This window comes from Oncorhynchus mykiss, chromosome 13 (assembly GCF_057628025.1).
Source record: "Oncorhynchus mykiss isolate SJ-2025 chromosome 13, ASM5762802v1, whole genome shotgun sequence".
Lineage (NCBI taxonomy): Eukaryota > Metazoa > Chordata > Actinopteri > Salmoniformes > Salmonidae > Oncorhynchus > Oncorhynchus mykiss.
Window position 1 is genome coordinate 61,752,792 of NC_143034.1, and position 19,552 is coordinate 61,772,343.

At 43.3% G+C, this 19,552-nt stretch overlaps 1 protein-coding gene across 1 annotated transcript in view; it reads left to right on the plus strand.

The window, feature by feature from the left end:
* The first annotated feature begins 550 nt into the window (after nt 1-550).
* LOC149978955 (voltage-dependent T-type calcium channel subunit alpha-1H-like) overlaps nt 551-19,552 on the plus strand; it is a 115,117-nt gene continuing 96,115 nt past the window's right edge. Inside the window, exon 1 of the mRNA XM_090197058.1 lies at nt 551-675. The gene's annotated coding sequence lies outside the window, so the exon portion shown is untranslated. The remainder of the gene's footprint in view (nt 676-19,552) is intronic.

Below are 19,552 nucleotides of genomic sequence, written 5' to 3' on the forward strand. Positions count from 1 at the left end.
TCGTGGAAGTTTCCATGTAGACAAGCTATTTTTTTGAGCTAGCTAGTGTAATCGTTTTAGAGGTGAATAACTTGCAGAAAGTATTCAATTACTTTGACAAACAAGCAAAACCATATTCACACAGCGTTTTATGACCTTAGAAATGACCAAATTGTTATATTTGGGTGAGGAAATCATATAATTCCTTCAGCTACCAAAACAATACATCTGCACTGACCGCCATCTTGCGCACGCCCTGGTCACCGTCATGTTTGTGCAAGCAGGCTAAGTAGCACTTGGTATCAACAGCCAATCCAGTAGGGTCCTGGAAACTATAATGAGCTTTGATTGGTCAATAGCACAGCAATGTCGCTGAATATTTACAAAATGTTCAACTTTACCCAACTTTGTTCACGTTCCCTAGCCCATGCTGGCATAGCCCACTGGTTCCCCGCCCACTTCGCTCCCTCAGATGAAAATGAATGTGGCTCCGTTGTCTCATCGCCCCATCATTTCATGTGGAAATGTAGGTTTAGGCCTACAGTATCTATCTAACAGGTCACACCTTCTACTGTTGGGCAGAGTGTAAGCCTCATAAAGCCTCATAGAATGGAATCCATGCAGGACAATGTGGGAACTGGAGGTCCACATCGACATTAAAGAGAGAAGTAGTAAGAAGTTGGCGAGGTTTCTCAGGTGAGCAATCATTTTAAACCGAATTTGAAATGATGGATTTATTGGTGATTCATCAACTATTGTCGATAAAACCACTAGGAGGAGCCAAGCGACCAATAATGAAAACAAATACACCAAAAATAGTTTTTCTCATAGTTCGGTGCTATCAGCTATTTCTTAAAATGGATGTTTGGACTAATATGCAGAACTGAAACAAACAGATATCCGTCTAAATGATCAAGGTAGTAAATAAATATTGCTATTTGATTGAAAATCAGTTAGTACATTGTTTGCTACCTCATTCAGGGGATGAACCATTTTAGTTTCAGTGACCCAATATTTTGGATAAAATATTTACTCAATATTTTTGCTATTCTTTGAATTATCAACACATCTGACCACGCATTATACAGACTGTCTGGTTTTGGAATGGATATTATTATAGGCCTAATTCAGAGATGTTTTTCCCAACACTAATACTATCTATGTTGTGACTGTTTTATGTACTGTAACTACAGTATGTGATTCGGGGCTTTGTCAGTAGACAGACAAGTCAACGTGTAGGAAAGGGCTGTTTTGGTTTTATCACAAACTGTCACATTCCTGTAGATTGTCCGTGGTGCTGATCACTAATCCTCTGTTTGCCACTCCAGTAAGATGAAGTGAGAGACTGTGACAAGCGTGTGTGTGTGTGTGTGTGTGTGTGTGTGTGTGTGTGTGCATCTCTCACCTGTTTTCTTCCCCTCTCTCTTTGTCCCCTCTTTCTTCTTCCCTCTCTCCACCTGTGTACGCACACACACACAGAGCCATAGGATATGGTTAACCACACAGGAATGTCACACGGAATAGCATTGTGTGTTATTCAAATTTAATCTGATGTAATATAATGTGATTGGTCTGAAAGAGTTCTGAGGAGAGATAAGGAGAGCAGTGGAAAGCAACCCTGTCTTTCAGATGTCATCTTTGGCAAGACTGTAGCAGGCTATGAGATCATTTAAGGTGACCTGCCACTTTCCTGACAGAAATCCTGTGTGTCTGTGTGTGTTCTCTCTAGTTGATTGACGTATTGTTTGAGAGTGTGTGTGTGTATGTGTGTGTTTTAAAGTGTGTGTGTGTGTAAGAGTGAGTTCTCAGTAGTTGATATATGAAGATCCTCCATGCCCTGTGTGTGTGTATGTGTGTGTGTGTGTGTGTGTGTGTGTGTGTGTGTGTGTGTGTGTGTGTGTGTGTGTGTGTGTGTGTGTGTGTGTGTGTGAGCAAGAAAGAGACAGAGTGAGTTTTCTGAAGTTGATTAACGGTATATTTTAGGGCTGGTGTATGTGAGTGTGTTTACTTCTCTAGCTGATTGGCAGTATTGTTTGGGAGTGTACGCATGCATGCATGCATGTGCATATGATTGTAGTGTATGTGTGTGTGAGATTGCTGTGGTGGACACAGGCTCTGCCTGAACTGTTGTTTATCCCTCTGCTCTAGAGTCCCAGGTGTGTGTCTGTGTATGAGAGTGTGTGTGGTAATCAGCTCTCAGTCGGCACCAGCGCTGTCAGAGGTTGTTTCCCTGGAGAGGAGAGAGCAAAGATTTGGATACCATGACGACCAGTTTCATGTCAGACTCAGTCTCGGCTCTCCCTCCGCCTCTCCCCCCTCAATCTCTCTCTCTGATTTCTCTCTGCTCTTCCTCTTCTTATCTTTAATTGAATTGGTGTGTGTGTGTGTTTTTCTACATGTTTCTGCCCGTGTGTGTGTGTGTGTGTGTGTGTGTGTGTGTGTGTGTGTGTGTGTGTGTGTGTGTGTGTGTGTGTGTGTGTGTGTGTGTGTGTGTGTGTGTGTGTGTGTGTGTGTGTGTGTGTGTGTGTATATATGTTTGCCTACATGTGTTTTTATGCGTCTGTGCCTTGTGAATGCGTCTGATGGTTCGGCGTCCGTGTGGATATTTTTAGCAGGGCTGGAGACCTGCCCTCCCCTCAGCTTCATTGATCACTCTTTCTCTCTCATTCAGTTGGTTTCTCTCCTTCAATTAGCTTCCCTGCACTATGCACTTTGAGAGAGAGAGAGAGAGAGAGAGAGGTATAGAGAGAGAGAGAGAGAGACTTGACCATCCCCATCAAGTTAGAGGAAGAGCGCTATAAATGACCTGAAGATAGACGCTATCCACACATAGACTGAGTGAGGGAGGGAGGGATGACCACCGCAGTGAGTGGTCCCTCTGGGAAATGGATGATAGGTTCTCAGAGACAAACCACCCCTTTCATTGGACTGATGAGGCTGATGTCTGAGTTCATTGCAGTTCACACAATCATAATGAGTGTTGGGGGGTGGGAGTGTGTGTGTGTGTGGTGAGGGGGTTTAAGCATGCAAAGCACACACACACACACGCTCACACGCACCTGTCTAATCTATTTTGTTAGGGCTTTGATTAACACCCTCTAATTACCCTCATCAGAGTAGTCTCTGAGGAATACACACAAGTGCGCGCGCACACACACATATACACTTGTTATGTTCTTCTATCCTCGTGGGGACCTAATATGTAATTTCCATAAAAAATCATATTTTCCCTAACGCCTACCCTAACCCTAATTCTAACCCTAATTCTAACCCTAACCCTAATTCTAACCCTAATTCTAACCCTAATTCTAACCCTAACCCTAATTCTAACCCTAATTCTAAACCTAATTCTAACCCTAACCCTAATTCTAACCCTAATTGTAACCCTAACCCTAATTGTAACCCTAACCCTAATTCTAACCCTAATTCTAACCCTATTTGTAATGCAAACGCTAAACCTAACCACTAAGTTTAAAATAGCCTTTGTTTTTTTCCTTGCTTTACCATCCTTGTGGGGACTTTTGGTGATTTTAGGTGAGTAAAAAACAGAGAATAAGGTGTGTGTATATGTGTGTGTCCTGCCTGGTGTGTATACAGGGATTTTGCTCTAGATTGAAGACTAAGTTAGATGTCCATCCAGGTCCCATGAACGTCTAGAATTGCCTTCAAAACCGGCCACGTGATTGTTACTAGTTTCAAGTAGGCTGGCTGATTGTAAGGGGCTTGTAGATGGGGATGGTGGATAAGTGGTAAAGCCACTCTCCGGTGCCAAGGTTTGCATGTTCAATCCCATAGCTAGGGGATAATGTTTTGTTTTTCTGTTTTCAGCCTTTCCTAAACTTTAACCCTTAACTTAATCACTCTGAATTCATTTCTAAACCTAACCCTATTTTAATCCTATCCCAAACTGTAATCCTTAACTTAACAAGAAGTGAAACCCCTAGCCCAATGCAAGTGTTTTTGGTTAGGTGAGTGTCTCAACTTAAACATCAAAAACCAACGTTTACCTTGAGATCACCCATGGACGTGGACAAATGTCAAATTTCGAAGTCAAACAGTGATACATTGTTGGTGTATATACATGAATAATTCATCTCATCATGTGAGTGTTTGCTCAGACCGTTATGTGATTCCCCATAGTGTTGTTATTTTGGCATGTCATATGTCATCATTAAGTGTGTGTGTGTGTGTGTGTGTGTACACTATACAGTATACAATATGCTGTATGTGTGAGTGAGAGAGGAGGAATGTGTGATTCACCTAGCCTTACATAAAGCTGATCTCTAAATATAGCAGCAGGCAGCATGCATGACTCCAGATTTCTGCACCAAAGCTATCGGCTACATTGATATGTGCGTGGGCCCCACACAGCTGACTGCTCTCCTGGCTCACTGGCTTAACACACTGCACCATCCCCTTAGCTTACCTCAGCTGGAGACACTAGCATTAGTTTAGCTTAAACCAGCATCTTCCCCCATACCATACCTTAGCTAGAGGCTAAAGTTAGCTTAGCGTCATCCTCCCACTTTACATCATGTAGAGCAGGGGTGTCAAACTCTTTCCATGGAGGGCCTAGTGTCTGCTGGTTTTCATTTTCTACTTTCAGTTAAGACCTAGACAACCAGGTGAGGGAGTTCCTTACTAATCAGCTGACCTTAATTCATCAATCAAATACAAGGGAGGAGAAAACCCACAGACACACGGCCCTCTGTGGAACTAGTTTGACACGTGATGTAGAGACACTAGCGTTAGCATTCATTAGCTTAGCTTAAGTCATTCATCATCCCAATGCTTTCCCTTAGCTAGAAATTAGCTTTAGTTTAGTATCTGTATCTAGTTGTATTGTTGAAGTGTGTCATGGTTAAGATGAGAAGCTGCTCTCATAGCATCCTTCCAAACTGCTGTGAGATGTATGCTACTAGAAGTGTGCAGAGAGAACATAACGTAGCCGAAGCCACAGTAAGTGTAACTAATGTAAAAACTAAACATTTGAATAGCTGGTGACTTACGAGACCTGCGCTGGTAACAAGTCTAGTGAATCTGAACGGGCCTTTTTAATGGGGCTTTAACCACAAGATGGGGGCTGCCGGGTCTCTGTGAGAGTGGTGATGGAACTGCTGTCAAATTGGCTTTAATTGGCAATTACTGGTGAGTGTGTTTTTATGTGTGTGCGCGCAGGGGCAGACTGGGACAAGGATTTGGCCCTGGCATTTTATCCACACCAGCCGACATCACTGCACATGCTGCCAACTCACCCCCACCAAATCATGAGTAATAATTTTATGTAATTCATAGTACTTTATTAAGAAGTGTTATGATTGGACTACTGAGGTATTCAATAAATGTTGTTGCATCTATCTAAGCAGGAATGCATGATTCAAGATACACTACGTGGCCAAAGGTATGTGGACACCCCTTCAAATGAGTGGATATGGCTATTTCAGCACCACTCGTTGCTGGCAGGTGTATAAAATTGAGCACACAGCCATGCAATCTCCATAGACAAACATTGGCAGTAGAATGGCCCGTGCTGAAGCGCTCAGTGACTTTCAATGTGGCACCGCCATATGATGCCACCTTTCCAACAAGTGAGTTTGTCAAATTTCTGCCCTGCTAGTGCTGCCCCGTTCAACTGCAAGTGCTGTTATTGTGAAGTGGAAACTTATATTAGCAACAACGGGTCAGCCGCAAAGTAGTAGGCCACACAAGCCCACTACCGAGATCCAAACTGCCTCTGGAAGTAACGTCAGCACAAGAACTGTTCGTCGGGAGCTTCATGAAATGGGTTTCCATGGCCGAGTAGCCGCACACAAGCCTAAGATCACCAGGAGCAATGCCAAGCGTCGGCTGAAGTGGTGTAAAGCTCACCGCCATTGGACTCTGGAGAAGTGGAAATGTGTTCTCTGGAGTGATGAATCACCAGGAGAATGCTACCTGCCCGAATGCAGAGTGCCAACTGTAAAGTTTGGTGGAGGAGGAATAATGGTGTGCGGCTGTTTTTCATGATTCAGACTAGACCCCTTAGTTACAGTGAAGGGAAATCTTAATGCTACAGCATGCAATGACATTCTGTATGATTCTGTGCTTCCAACATTGTGGCAACAGTTTGGGAAAGGCCCTTTCTTGTTTCAGCATGAAAATGCCCCTGTGCACAAAGCAAGGTTCATACAGAAATGGTTTGTCGAGGTCGGTGCGGAAGAACTTGCCTGACCTGCACAGAGCTCTGACAACAACCCCATCGGACACCTTTGGGATGAATTTGAATGCCGACTGCAAGCCAGGCTTAATCGTCCAACATCAATGCCCGACATCAAATCCATATCAAGGCCCATGATTGTGTGTGTGTGTGTGTGTGTGTGTGTGTGTGTGTGTGTGTGTGTGTGTGTGTGTGTGTGTGTGTGTGTGTGTGTGTGTGTGTGTGTGTGTGTGTGTGTGTGTGTGTGTGTGTGAAGGTCACTGTGCCCAGTGTCAAATGTTTTATAGTACCAGCCTAGTGACACACATAGGTCGGATGGAATTGCCCCTGTAAGCACTAATGAGTTTTGCCTGTTAATTCTTCATGGATAAGAAAACTATAGGATTGGTTCAAGTAAGGATAGCATTGTGCAAACTGCCCAAACTGCTCTGTGGGTTTAAATTACCATGAGGCACAAATCAATGAGTTCTACCTTTTTACCTCCTTTTGGATAACACTACACTAAGATTAGATCAAGTGAGCTATGATAGGGAAGGGAATGGCAAGCTGCCCAGTCAGGGACTCTTGATGTAGGTTTCAATTAACACTAAGTGTGTTTTACTTTTTAACCTCCTACATTGAATACGGCTATATAGGATTGGGTGAAGAGAGGGACGTGATAGGGCAAGCTGCCCAGATCCTGTTCCATAAAACCCTGTAGTGGATCAGTAGATCAGTAGGACAGGGGTAAACCACGGGGCCAGTGGTGTGTTAGACTGTGGCTCTTATCCAAAGTTGACTCACTCTGTTGTTCATCCTCACTACTTCAGTCACCATTCATTTTCAATGATTTTTCATTTAGATCAAAATAAATCCAAGTTGTCTTTTTAGTAACAAACATTATCCTCTTTTAGGGAGTTCTGTTTTGTAACAAACCTGTGTTGTTATAAACTGACAACAAGACACTGCACATGAAATTGATTTGAGGACTTGCTTTGTCCTGATAAAACACATTTTGAATGTGATACAAATGACAGCATCAGCAACTCCATTGTAAACAGAGCACTTCGGGTAACTGAACAGGGCCAGAACTCCCAACCCTTTTCAAATGTATTCTGGTCCATATTCAGCTCTGCTTTGTCTCTTCCACCTCTTCCACAATGTCAACCTGAAGGGCTCCTATTGAGAAGCTACAGTACTTCAGTTCATTAGCAACACTAAATGGACCACTGTAAGGCTAATACTGTAGCCATATGCTAGCATGACATCATTGAGCCTTCACTGACTCTCTGCATGCATACCAACAGTCTAACAAGGCTTCCTAGCCTCATCTCCTCTCTCCTCTCCTTGTATCCTCTCCTTATCTCATATTTTTGTCTCCTCACCTTCATTCACACTGATTGGAAAAATAGACCATGGAAGAAAGTCCACAGCCATATTGCCTTTACCTATCGTATGGTTTAAGATCAGTGCAGCTGAAGGAGAGGTGAGGGGAGGAAGCCACTTCAGATAAAGATGCACCCCCAGACTCAGTATAGTAAACTCCCTGGAGATAAAGTCACTACAGGTCATTACTCTTCAGCAGCTGTTTTATTTACCCAATGTCATTAAATGACAGCAGGGGAATCAGCATTACCAGTCTTGTCTGTTGTTATGGCTGCTTATAATAAGGCATTCTGATCAAGGTCATGATGTAGACACTTCAAAGGGTTTTTATATACTGAACAAAAATATAAACACAACATGTAAAGTGTTGGTCACATGTTTCATGAGCTGAAATAAAAGATCACAGAAATGTTCCATACTCACAAAAAACGTATTTCTCTCCTATATATCTCTCATATACTGTATAAAAGCTCATTTCTCTCATATAAACACATTTGTTTACATCCCTGTTTGTGAGCATTTCTCCTTTGCCAAGATACTCCATCTGCCTGACAGGTGTGGCATATCAAGAACCTGATTAAACAGATCATTACACAGATGAACCTTGTGCTGGGACAATAAAAGTCCACTCTAAAATGTGCAGTTTTGTCACACAACACAATGCCACAGATGTCTGAAGTTTTGAGGGCTCGTGCAATTGGCATGCTGAATGTCCACCAAAGCTTTTGCCAGAAAACTTTGTTTTAGAGAATTTGGCAGTACATCCAAACGGCCATACAACAGCAGACCACGTGTATGCACTCCAGCCCAGGACCTCCACATCTGGCTTCCTCACCTGCGGGATCATTTGAGACCAGCCACCAGGACAGCTGATGAAACTGAGGAGTATTTCTGTCTGTAATAAAACCCTTTTGTGGGGAAAAACTCATTCTGATTGGCTAGACCTGGCTCCCAATTGGGTGGGCCTATGTCCTCCCAGGCCCACCAATGGCTACACCCCTGCCCAGCCATGTGAAATCCATAGTTTAGGGCCTAATTCATTTATTAAATTGACTGATTTCCTTTTATGTACTGTAACTCAGTAAAATAGTTGAAATTGTTGCATGTTGCACTTCTATTTTTGTTCAGTATATTTCAGTCAGAAGTTAACTCAAGTTCCAGTGCCTTTATCTTTCAAAATGTTCTTGTGGCTTTCTGTTCGACCTGAATTTTGTGCTAGTTGATACGCTACTGTTCTCCTGCTGAATGATGGCATCCTGCTCCATGGTGTGATCACACGCTCCCATGTTCCTGTGAAACATGCTGCGAGCGTGTCTCTAACTCTGCGGTCACTGACACACACTACACTCTTAGAAAACAGGGTTCCAAAAGTGTTCTTCGGCTGTCCCCATAGGAGAACCCTTTTTGGTTCCAGGTAGAGTCCTTTTTTGGTTCCAGGTATAACTCTTTTGGGTTCCATATAGAACCCTCTGGGGAAAGGATTTTACATGGAACCCAATAAGTTTCTACCTGGAACCGAAAAGGGTTCTTCAAAGGGTTCTCCTATGGGGACTGCCGAAGAACCCAGGGGTTTCTCCTGGGGTGGCAGGTAGCTTAGTGATTAGAGCGTTGGACTAGTAACCAAAAGCTTTCAAGATCAAATCCCTGAGCTGACAAGGTAAAAATCTGTTTTTTCTGCCTCTGTTCCTAGACCATCATTAAAAATAAGAATTTGTTCTTAACTAACTTGCCTAGGTAAAAAAAAGGTTCAAGACAGCAGCTTTTTTACAAAGAGTGTAGGGATCGCCTGTCCTTTTGTATCTCTTCCCCCTTTCAACGGATACCCATATATACAGTATATTTCTTATTTCTCCTATCCTTCTAGACTACTAGGGGTATCTCATGTTATTAGTTATTCTCATCGACTACTGTGACTGCCACACCAGGGGTATCTCATGTTATTAGTTATTCTCATCGACTACTGTGACTGCCACACCAGGGGTATCTCATGTTATTAGTTATTCTCATCGACTACTGTGACTGCCACACCAGGGGTATCTCATGTTATTAGTTATTCTCATCGACTACTGTGACTGCCACACCAGGGGTATCTCATGTTATTAGTTATTCTCATCGACTACTGTGACTGCCACACCAGGGGTATCTCATGTTATTAGTTATTCTCATCGACTACTGTGACTGCCACACCAGGGGTATCTCATGTTGTTAGTTATTCTCATCGACTACTGTGACTGCCACACCAGGGGTATCTCATGTTGTTAGTTATTCTCATCGACTACTGTGACTGCCACACCAGGGGTATCTCATGTTATTAGTTATTCTCATCGACTACTGTGACTGCCACACCAGGGGTATCTCCTGTTGTTATTTATTCTCATCGACTACTGTGACTGCCACACCAGGGGTATCTCATGTTATTATTTATTCTCATTGACTACTGTGACTGCCACACCAGGGGTATCTCATGTTATTATTTATTCTCATCGACTACTGTGACTGCCACACCAGGGGTATCTCCTGTTGTTATTTATTCTCATCGACTACTGTGACTGCCACACCAGGGGTATCTCATGTTATTATTTATTCTCATCGACTACTGTGACTGCCACACCAGGGGTATCTCCTGTTGTTATTTATTCTCATCGACTACTGTGACTGCCACACCAGGGGTATCTCCTGTTATTATTTATTCTCATCGACTACTGTGACTGCCACACCAGGGGTATCTCCTGTTGTTATTTATTCTCATTGACTACTGTGACTGCCACACCAGGGGTATCTCATGTTATTAGTTATTCTCATCGACTACTGTGACTGCCACACCAGGGGTATCTCATGTTATTAGTTATTCTCATCGACTACTGTGACTGCCACACCAGGGGTATCTCCTGTTGTTATTTATTCTCATCGACTACTGTGACTGCCACACCAGGGGTATCTCATGTTATTAGTTATTCTCATCGACTACTGTGACTGCCACACCAGGGGTATCTCCTGTTATTAGTTATTCTCATCGACTACTGTGACTGCCACACCAGGGGTATCTCATGTTATTAGTTATTCTCATCGACTACTGTGACTGCCACACCAGGGGTATCTCATGTTATTAGTTATTCTCATCGACTACTGTGACTGCCACACCAGGGGTATCTCATGTTATTAGTTATTATCATCGACTACTGTGACTGCCACACCAGGGGTATCTCATGTTGTTATTTATTCTCATCGACTACTGTGACTGCCACACCAGGGGTATCTCCTCTCTTCATTTTTAGACCTTGGTGACCTGAGGTTCCACCATCTTCTCTACTCAGCTATATACTGTATCTGTCCTCAGCCCAGCTCTTCTCTTCTCAGCTATATACTGTATCTGTCCTCAGTCCAGCTCTTCTCTACTCAGCTGTATACTGTATCTGTCCTCAGCCCAGCTCTTCTCTATTCAGCTATATACTGTATCTGTCCTCAGCCAAGCTCTTCTCTACTCAGCTATATACTGTATCTGTCCTCAGCCCAGCTCTTCTCTTCTCTACTCAGCTATATACTGTATCTGTCCTCAGCCCAGCTCTTCTCTACTCAGCTATATACTGTATCTGTCCTCAGCCCAGCTCTTCTCTACTCAGCTATATACTGTATCTGTCCTCAGCCCAGCTCTTCTCTACTCAGCTATATACTGTATCTGTCCTCAGCCCAGCTCTTCTCTACTCAGCTATATACTGTATCTGTCCTCAGCCCAGCTCTTCTTAAGCATGTTTGAGTCCCACTCAAAATGGCTCAGTTTTTAAAGCTATCACTTAATAACAGTGGAGTTTTTTGTATCTGTGTTGAACACTTTCAGGTCACAGTTTACATCCCAAACGTCCATTTGAATTGGTCCAGAACTCTAGACTCAGGACTACACACACACACACACACACACACACACACACACACACACACACACACACACACACACACACACATATCCTGTCTTTAACCTTCTGCTTGCTCTCTCTCTATTTCTCTTGCCCTATCTCTCTTTCACACACATACACACCATGTCACTCTTTGAGATATTTAGTCATGGCTCAGTGTCTAGGTGGACTAGGGCCAGACATGCCCATCTCTACCCAGCCATGGTGGCCTCTGCTCGGGGGAACTTAAGCTCTTGCTGCCCCCTCTCCCCTGGATCTCTGGATCAATAGCACCACAGAGTAGTGTAATAGAATGTGATCCTAATGGAAGTACAAACTAGCTTCTATTACTGTCTCTTCAAATCCCCTCCCATGGGACCCTAAGGGGGCAGGGGAGACTGAGGTTTCATCACAAATGGCACCCTACATAGTTCACTACTTTTCACAGGAGCCCAATGGGCCCTTGTCAAATGTAGTTAACCAAATAGTGAATACGTAATAGACTTAAGAATGACACTCTGGCGCCAGGCAGGTAAACACAACCATGTTTGTTAAAGAGAATAAAGCCAAATGGATTGGAGGGTTTAACATCTCTGTAGACGCAAACCGACGGCTGGTACAGAGGGTTCTGACTGACGTCTTGAACAGCCAGCTGGGGGGAGTTTACACTGGCTTACAGTCTCAAGCTGGGCTTGGACCCCTGCCAGATCACTTGCATTAGCGGACTGTAGCTCATACTACTTTAGCTGCAGTCAGCAGATTTCTGCAAACTCAGTTGGATTCGGATTGGACACCATATTGACACCAAAAGTTCCCATTACATTGCAGTTTGGCATATGAGACTATTATTGTATTTGAACACTTTGGTGGTGAATTAAGGATAGTTGGCAAACCTTTGTGTGTGAATGGCTCTGTGCCAAAGTCATTGAAACCACTGTGGCTGGTGTTAAGTGAAACACAAACCAGAGAAGCACACTGACTCACCCACTAACTGTGTCTTGTAGCTAATAGAGCCACTGTGTGTAACTCACACACACTAGCCTTGTCCTGTCAGTGTCTTGTCACTCTCTCTGTCCCTCAGTCACTTTCTCCTCCAGAGAGAGGCTATGGAGTGATAGGATCACAGTGGGAAAGACAGGACAGGACAGCTCAGAAAGGACAGGACAGACAGGAAAGGACAGTTCAGACAGAACCAACAGAACAGGACAGTTCAGCCAGGACCAACAGGACAGGACAGGACAGTTCAGACAGGACCAACAGAACAGGACAGTTCAGACAGGACCAACAGGACAGGACAGCTCAGCCAGGACAGACTGGACAGGACAGCTCAGATGAGACAGTGAATGATTGATGTGACGCTGAGCAGATTGGTGGAGAAGCCTCTCTCTTATCCGCACAAAAGCAAACACATGTACAGGCTGTAGAGACTGCTGAATGTTTCATAACCCCGATGGCTCAGGTTACAGGTTCAGCTGTGTGTGTGTTGTCTCATCTCACCCCTCTCCAGAGGGACAGGGCTGTCTGATGTTAGACTGTGACACTGAGGCAGAAGGTATCGGCTTACGTGGGTGTGGAGTTTCGGTTTTCACCCTGTTAACTTTTCTCTTTCAGGGTCAGTGGCTAGGCTCTTTGGGAGGGTAAAGTGTGTGTGTGTGTGTGTGTGTGTGTGTGTGTGTGTGTGTGTGGTTGTGGTTGTGCATGTGTAATAGGAAGAAACATTGTGGATGGAGTTGAGGGGGTGCCAAGAGCAGGTTGTTTTAGCAGGACCTCCAGAGGCCTAGGGGATGAATCACTGTAATCTATGCTCAGGGAGAGAGAGCACCTGTGGGCACCGCTCCACTCACACCACTTCCTGGTCCCGGATCATGGCTGGCTAGAATCAGTCTGCCTGGAGATGTTGCCTACCTTAACAACAGGCCTATGGTCATACCCTCTGGGGAGACACAGAGGTTGTGTCCCAAATGGCATCTTATTCCCTATAGTCCACACGTTTCGGAGTTAAAAGTAGTGCACTATATAGGAAATAGGGTACCATTACCAGTCACAGTCCCACAGGGAGGTTAGCCAAAGTTAAAGCATATACACTCAAAGTTTATACACCCCACCTGGGCTTCCAGCCAAGGAAGTGTCCAGGGGAATTCAGACTGTTTAGCCAAAAGGTTTCAGATTATTATGTGTTAGCAGTTACTTGTCCTTCCTTTACCTCCATGTACTGCAGATCTAACATATTGAATCTGACCCAAATTACCCACTTGTGGATTGTTGTGAGGAACCATGGGATTTCCATTATCCTCTAAGAGACAGGTGAAGACGAAGATAAATGGTTCTTCATGAGAACATAGATTTCACACGTTTTCCTTTTGGCCCTTTATTTTCCAAGCCTGGTCCCAGATCTATTTTTTCTATCAAGCCTATCCTGTCAACTCCGGAAAAACATGATGCTTGGCATGAGAAGGAGTGGCACGATGATCCAAACAGACTGGTACCCAATCTGAAGTTAAAATGTAATTCATAAACAGTGACAACTGTTGACAGGTGGTTCCTCTCCCTGTTCGGGCGGTGCTCGGCGGTCGGCGTCGCCGGCCTACTAGCCATCACCGATACTTTTTTCCTTTTCTGTTTGCTTTGTCTTTGGTTCTTTCACACCTGGTTTCATTTGCTTTAATTTCTGTGTGTATAATTACCCCTGTTGCCTGCTAAGGTTTGTGCGGGATTATTCGTGTCATGTTTCTTGTTGAGGTTGTGCCTTGTTTATTTTCACGTTTTATACCGAGTGTGTGTATCAGTTTAAGGAGCGTTGTTTTCCTCCTTCCGTGAGTAATTAGTTTTTATTTTTTGTCGAGAGAGTTTATTTTGGTAAATAATTAATTAATTATTAATTAAAAATAAATGCTACTCGGAACAGCTCTGCTTTCCTGCGCTTGACTCCTTCACCTACTTCTAAACACAGTCTCGTAACAACAGTGTCATTTTGTAAGTAATAGTTCAGAGTATAGGCCTAGTTGTTGTAACTATGTACTAATTGTTCGGCTCTGCCCTATCTCTCAAAAGAGAAGAGAAGACATGACTTGGCGCAGAGTCAGCAAAGTCCACACCGCTGTTCAACCCGACTTGCTTACCTCAATTATTCACATCTTATGAATAACGCACATTACCAGAGATGGCGACAGGGATATTTTTATACGAAACGGCTTGAATTAGTCATGACTTTACAATGGCAAAGATATCATTTTCATATCTTCCGACTACTTTGTGTGGGGAAAAAAGCTAAAGAAATAATTTACTCTAGTCGTCAATAAGTGAGTTCCCTGTGCTGGTACTGAAACTGCATCATGTGTGTTCTTCACAAATGTTGTCTGAGGAGCTTTCACTGATATTCCTTCAGTCCCGATGTGAAATAATGGTGTTTCATATTTAAATGATCCCTATTCCCTGATCTCTGAATCTCCACTGCTATAAGCAATAACTCTGCATTGTACAATATTCATTTAAAGATGCCTTTAAAAAAAGGTTGGGGCGTGGATCAGAAAACCAGTCGGTATCTGGTGTGACCACCATTTGCCTCATGCAGCACAGAGTTGATCAGGCTATTGATTGTGGCCTGTGGAAGGGAGTGAAATGTTATCCCACTCCTTTTCAATGGCCGTGCAAAGTTGCTGTCTATTGGCAGGAACTGGGACACGTTGCTGTACACGTCGATCCAGAGCATTCCAAACATGCTCAATGGGTGACATGTCTGGTGAGTATGCAGGCCATGGAAGAACTGGGACATTTTCAGCTTCCATGAATTGTGTACAGATCCTTGCGACATGGGGCCGTACATTATCATGCTGAAACATGAGGTGATGGAGGTGGATGAATGAAACGACAATGGTCCTCAGGATCTCGTCATGGTATCTCTGTGCATTCAAATTGCCATCGTTAAAATGCAATTGTGTTCATTATCCGTAGCTTATGCCTGCCCATACCATAACCCCGTAGCCACAATGGGACACATCAACAAACCTGCCGTCTGCCCGGTACAGTTGAAACTGGGATTCATCCATGAAGAGCACTTCTCCAGCATCCCAGTGGCCATCGAAGGTGAGCATTCGCCCTCTGAAGCCAGTTACAACGCCAAACTGCATTCAGGTCAAGACCCTGGTGAGGACGACTAGCACGCTGACAGATTGTGCAGAAATTATTTGTTTGTACAAAACCACAGTTTCATCAGCTGTCCAGGTTGCTGGTCTCAGACAATCCTTCAGGTGAAGAAGGATTCACCTGGAGGTCCCAGGCTGGTATGGTTACAATTGAGGCGGATTGGACGTACTGCCAAATTCTCTAAAACAACATTGGAAGAGGCTTATGGTAGAGAAATGAACATTACATTACATTATCTGCCAACAGTTCTGGTGAACGTTCCTGCAGTCAGCATGTCAATTGCAAACTCCCTCAACTTGAGACATCTGTGGCATTGTGATGTGACAAAACTGCACATTTTAAAGCGGCCTCTTATTGTCCCTCATGTTGTTTAATTAGCTTCTTGATATGCCACACCTGTCAAGTGGATGGATTATCTTGGCAAATGAGAAATGCTCAGGGATGTAAACACATTTCTGGAGAGAAAAAAATGTAGAGAAATAAGCTTTTTGTGCACATGGAACATTCAGCTCATGAAACATGGGACAAACACTTTACATGTTGTATATTTATATTTTTATATTTATATTTTTATATATATATATATATATATATTTCAGTGTAAATATCATTTGCAGACAATGTGAACATGTTAGTCTGTCTGCCATGATCTAAAATACCTTTGCTCTGGACTCCGTGTTTAGATGGTGCAGTTAACGCATGATACTTCATGCTGCGCTGGCTGTCCGCCTGTCTGACCATGTGAAGGAATTTCACTTGATTATCTAACAGTCAGTCTGCATCCCGCAGGTCCAAATTCCGCGTGTGTGTATATGTTCGTTCATGCATGCGCCTGCGCCATTTCTGCGTCTCCCTCTCTTATTTACACTATCAGGGAGTGTGAGGGAGAGCGTTGACGAGATGACACAATACTTAACGCAAAATAATATTTCCCAACTATTTCCATTTCTCAGTCTCCCCCAACAAAAAAACATTCCATGTAGCGAAACCATTAGGCTACTCACTTTCCCACAAAAGATAAATCCATGACATGGGAGAATCGCGTCGCCTCGAACGCCGAGGGAAAAACGGAAATATTCCTAACGTGTGCACATTCAGCGTTGCGCCACTTCACGCAAGCCGAATCACGATGCGCTCACAGTCCCAGTCTCGTGAGATGCTGGTGAGCAGGTCGGTTGTCCGTTGACGCTCTCCAGCCTTTCCCAATAACCGTTCCTGAGCCCTTTTCACCGGCAAGATGTTTTGTTGACTTGCCACCTCAATGAATAGCCATAGGAGGCGATACGGTGAGAATATTATACCTGCTTGAGCTGTGAAGCATTTCTGAGATGCGCAAGTGAACATCAAATAAGTTCTCATTTAGTGGAAAATAGGTTCAAAGCGTTTTTCATCACAATTGAACGGAACTGTTGTGTGTTTTCTTAGTGGACCAGAAAGGGTTGGTCCATTATGCATTATACTTCAAGTGTACGACGACAACTGGAGGAGACTCGATGTGAAGCCCAAATCCATGCGCTTCCATGTACAATGTGACAATTCGATAACTGTTTTCCTACTATTGGAATATACGCCATTGAAAACGTTTTGGATGTTTTTAGGGAAGCACTCACCATTTTTCTGAGACAAGGCAGAAAGAGGGAATGTATTTAATTTGAACTGAAAGAAATATTCGGACTCATATGATTATTTCTAGAAGTCCTTCTCGTGGATCTACAATGCGCCGAACGTGACGGAGGAAAAATGAAATGTTCCGAACTGATCTCCTGAATGGAATTCAAACTCTGTAATAACGTTTCAGATGTTTTGGGGTTGCGAATTTCCAACTGGTATTCCTACTTTTTTATCAACTTGATATACAGCAGTTGGTGAGGTGGAATTAACATCCAACTGGAGCGCGGAAAGAAAACACCGTTTGCTTGCTCTGTCGAAATGTGAATCTTGCAGCCCGCTAGAGCCCAGCTCACACTCAGAGTTGCCAAGGCTACAGAGCTCCTCTCGAACCAGCTAAACCGTATTTCGGTTCCTAAGTTATTTGGGCAATTCCTCCGCAATACATCAGTTGTGTAGCTTAGCATCTAAATATTGATTATGCATCTTGATTTAACCGGAATAATGCGTCGTTTTTCGACTCGTGGATATTGATTTTTCCTCTCAGGTCTTTTTGACAAGCGAATCGCCAGACGCCGCTATTGTTCAGTGAGCCTGGACACACCTTTTTGATGTCAGCCAAGGTAAGTTTCCACAATACTTCAGACTCTTGTGATTGGTTATGTCGATACGCACAGAATTCTCATATTGCACGCATCTCAACCATTTGCATGTCGGTGGAAACAGAATAGCGCGATCGCTTCTATACGGATGGGAACATGGGAATTAGAAAGCTGAAAAGAGCACTGTAATATTAGCTATAGGCTACGTACTGTATACAATAAGAACATATTTATTGTAGCTAGTCTATTTCGTTTAACTGTGTGGCTCAGAAACAATAATGAAATATTCCGAATACAATTTAAAATACACCTCGGAAAAAACAAAGAACATTGACTAGGATGAAAGCACCTAGGCTATTAATAATAATAATTTATTACATTTGTAAAGCGCTTTTCATTATACAGAATATTATCGAAGTGAATAAAATAAAAAACAAATATAAACATTAGGCTGCCAATTCCTTCCCAATGCCTTTATCCAAATCCTCGACATTTGGCTTATATAAATATATCATAACCAATGCGTAGCCTGCTGAAATTGATCACTTAACTATTTCCAATGTAGGCCTATTCTTAATGGCCATCAGACTACAAGTAATGCTATAATCTGATGACGTCTGCCTTATACAGCAATGAACTCATGCATGGTCATGTTTATGCATCCATCCAAGATAATAGGCTATTAGATTGTAGGGGCTCCAAACCTGGGTGGTTGGTTTAAGGAGCCCAATCAGAGCCATTTTTCTCACAAGAGGTCACCTTTAGAAACAACGCAACAAGAAGATGGATGGTGGCATTGGCCACAATTGATCAACAATTAATGTGTCATCGTGTAAAACTCTGGCCTGAATTGATAATATGGGAAGATAGTTTTTCATACCAGGCTAGTTAGTTTACCTTAGTCTGGTATCAGGTGTATGTTCAAGATAGCTTTATTTTAATGGGCATGCTACTGAACAGTGCATATAAGTCCGTGTGGCTCTGTGGGTAGATTTATACTCACTTTCTAAGGCGTTACCTTGCGTTCGTCTAAAGCGCTGTCCATGGTGCTGAAATGGGAAATAGTTATGTGCTGTGTTTACAGCTGTTTCTCTGCACGCACACACTGTCCCCGCTGCAGCAGCCACCAAGCAATCAGCGCATGAGGGATACCAGCTGTTCTAACGTTCCATCAAGAGCGACACCTCCGCATTGTCGGATATGTCTCCCTGTTCCCCGTTTCCCGGTCCGACCTAAAGTTCAGATGTCCATCTCCGGCCGCATATTAGCGGTCTGACTGGCCGCCAACGCTCCAGCTCGCGCTCCTCCTCTGGCTAAAAACACTTGATGCAGGCCTATATGGCTCGTTATTGATGTGTAGATTTTCTCACCCCTCAGCTGGGTTGAACTTTAAAATTGAAAGGAATCATCGATTCAGTTGCACTTTAGATGGATTTGACATATCATGTTGATGGGGATGTCAACGATATAGATGATGATGATGATGATTAGCTTTTTCATTGAATTTCAATGTTAAAATGTAACACTAAATGACTATTCAGAGCGGTTGGGTTAAATGCGGAAGACACATTTCAGTTGAATGCATTCAGTTGTACAGCTGACTAGGTATCCCCTTTCCCTATTTAGGATATTTGACAGAAAGCATGCATCTATAACAGCAATGTTTTCAAACAGACTGTTAGGTATACTCTTATTATCCTAGTTCAGGGCTCATATACATAAAGCTTCTTACAGTATGGGGGTGCTGATCTAGGATCAGTTTAGCCTTT